The sequence below is a fragment of the Lithobates pipiens genome, unplaced genomic scaffold, assembly GCF_037356315.1.
Source record: "Lithobates pipiens isolate NorthernLeopardFrog02 unplaced genomic scaffold, aLitPip1_a1.2 Scaffold_8, whole genome shotgun sequence".
In the NCBI taxonomy this organism is placed as follows: Eukaryota; Metazoa; Chordata; class Amphibia; order Anura; family Ranidae; genus Lithobates; species Lithobates pipiens.
The window spans coordinates 127899530-127902726 of NW_027507903.1; the positions used below are offsets into that span (position 1 = coordinate 127899530).

At 43.1% G+C, this 3197-nt stretch overlaps 1 long non-coding RNA gene across 1 annotated transcript in view; it reads left to right on the forward strand.

The window, feature by feature from the left end:
* The window catches only part of LOC143962110 (uncharacterized), a 767356-nt gene that overhangs the window by 738198 nt on the left and 25961 nt on the right, over window positions 1-3197 (forward strand). The gene's annotated exons all lie outside the window — the stretch shown is intronic.

Sequence of the window (3197 nt, forward strand, 5' to 3'; positions counted from 1 at the left end):
TCTAGCGCCGGGTGAGGTGACCCGGAAACGGCGTGCTGTGGCGTCTAGAGTTGCCATAGAGGAGCAGTGCGGGAGGGGTAACGGGTGAGTGTCCCCAGCAATGCATTGGGAGCAATGAATGGTCTGACCTGACAATTCCCTGTTTGGATGGGCTAGTCTGCGATCAGCCTTTTGTAGAAGCGTTCCTTCACATTCCACCCATTGAGCTGCATACATAAACACAGGGGTCTATAGGCAAGACATTCAGTGTATATACACTCAAAAAGGGACTATAGGCAATCTTTTTTATTTTATTTTATTTTGTGAAGAGTGATCGAGGATTGCAACCCCTGTCAGGTTTTTTTATTTATTTATTTTTTGCCATGTGTCCATTTGGGGAGATTTCCCTTCACTTCCCGTTCCATAGACACACCAAGAACTGAGAGGAAATCTCTCCAAAGTGAGGGAATTCTGGGGGTTTCCTCTCTAGTAGTAAAAAACGTTTTTTTTTTTTTGTTTCCGTTACAAAACTTTATAAATAAGTACGTTTTCTCCATCACTGATGGACGTTAATATGATGTTCACTAATCTATGGTGCTGATTGGCAGGTATTATTGTTTGGCACTGATTGGTATCCATTGTGGCCATGGGTGGCATCCCTGGTAGTCCAGTGTGGGTATCCTCGGGGGGTGGGCTGCGCTGATAATCAGCACGGACCCCCATCCCCGTCAGAGGAGCAGCCGATTGGCTCTCTTCTACTCGCGTTTGATAGGCGCGAGTGAGGAAAAACCCATCAGTGGGCTTTACAGGTGCTTTGACAGCGCCTCCCTGTTGATTGCAATGGGCAGGGGCAGTTTAGGAGCGGTGTAGGCAGCCCTCCCGCACCAGTGTAAAAGCACTTGGACTTTCACACTGGGGCTGCAGGGGAGGCAGTTTTCAAGTGCTTTACAGGTGCTATTTTTAGCGCTAAAGGGCCTGGAACGCCTCAGTGTGCAGGTAGTCTAAAAGCCACTAGTTCTGGGTTTTTTTTCCAGCCAGAAAACGCCAATAACAGCTTACATGTGCACGGACACAAAGGATAACATGCTGGGGAGTTTACTGGCTGCAGAAAAAAATGCCTGAAACCAAAAACAGCTGATGTAAAAACATCTAGTGTGCATGAGGCCTACTGTTGTGGGGACAACCTAAAATTTGTGACTTTGTTTTTCTTTTACTTTTGATGATAATGGTAAACATGACAAATAGAAAGGGGGGAATATCCTTAACAGGGAAACAGGCAGCAATAAAAAACTGACAGGGGTTCTAATCCCTCTTCACTGTCAGAATACAAAGATATAGTGAGAGGGATTCCCTGAATCAGGTCAGTTATTTTTGTTCAGCCTGCCGGTTGACCCCCGGAAGATGTACCCCCCCCCCCCCCCCTAAACAGGCCATTTTTGCGATACGGCACTATGTTACTTTAAATGACTATTGCGCGGTCGTGCGACACTGTACCCAAATAAAATGTATGTCCTTTTTTTCCCACAAATAGAGCTTTATTTAAAAAAAAAAAAAAGACCGAAAATTTAATTTTTTTGTTTTGCTTTCTGCTATAAAATACATCAAGTGAAAAAATAAAAAAAATCTAATTTTTTGATAATTTTATGTCAATATGTATTTCGATACATATTTTTCGTAAAAGAAAAGATCCCTGTCCTGTGTAAATTCATAAAAATGCCAGCGGCAATCCATTGGCCAACACCTGCTGTATTTAATCACAGCACGGCCGGGTCACAAGGGGCACTTCCCCCCTAACAGGAACTGCCAGATCACGTACTTAGTACATGATCTGGCGCAGCAGAACCACCTTGCCGCTGTATATCTATGTTATACGGCCGGCAAGCAGTTAAAAAAAAAAAAAGGAAGTGTCTCATGTACAGTGGAACCTTGGATTACGAACATTATCAGTTCCAGGAGAATACTTGTAATCCAAAGCACTCGCATATCAAAGCGAGTTTCCCCATAGAAGTCAATGGAAATTAAGATAATTTGTTCTGCATTGACTTCTATTGCATGCAATACCACATGGGGGGGGAGGGGGCACTGGAGAGCCTTGGAAATACTCGGGGACAGCTTGGCTGAACATGGAAAGGCTCGGGAACAGAGTATTTCCAGACGTACTGCACACCCCATTAGCTTGAATTCTGCTCGTTTTGCAAGACAACACTTGCAAACCGAGTCGGAATCGTCTTTCAAAACGCTCGTTAATCGTGTTACTCGTTAACCAAGGTTCCAATGTATAGCCACCCCAAAATTGTTCAAAGAACCTTGCTATCAGCCAAGGCACCTCCTCCTGAAAAATATCTAAAATCTAAGAAATTTAAAAAAAAAATGGGGTTATTCTGTGTGAATAGGAACACATACCAAACATACAGGGGGTGTTTCTCACTCTAAAAAAGTGTAAATATGCATTAAAACTCTTCTACTCACTTTTTGTCCTGCTGATAACATTTTACTAGACAGGAGGAAGTGAGGGGAAGTCTGCAGCAGCAACGCACAGAAATAAAGTAGCTATTTTTATGCTCTGCCCCTCGCACACTCCCTGGAGTGGTGGTGTCAGGAGGGGCTTGCTCAGGCTTTCAGTGGATCGCTGAGAGACTGAGCCAGGTGCCAGTCTAGGCATCTGAGTGGATCCCAACCATATGGTCGGGATCTTTCCTGAGCCTGGACCAGCTTAGTGACATCATCTGACAGTGAACTTTAGCCCACTGTCAGCTGAAAACAGGTCACAGGAGTGCCAAACAAACCGCACTCCAGTGATCTACAGGAGAAGTAGGGACAAAAGAGCTTTGGCTGTAATTCTCTTTCACTTATACAGGCAATCGGCATTTTTTTTTTTTTTTTTTGATGCCTATGTATGTTGTCATACACACATAGGCATGTACAGGAATATTTGAAAGGGAGTGGTTTTAGAGGCAGAAATAAAAACGACCAAAGACCTTTTGAACAGAAAAAACATGCATTTGTAGAATGCATTTTGGCTCAAACACCATACAAGCATAAGTGGGGTACATACACGCATACATATTGTAATGTAATTGGCTTTTTTTTTCTGATAAATTTTCTGCTGCTTGGTTTCATAAGCCTGTGTGCTTAATGCCTGATAATCACATAGAAATGATGTTGTTTAACAATTTCAGGTACCTAGTACAATATATGTCTTTATTTTCTCTTTACAG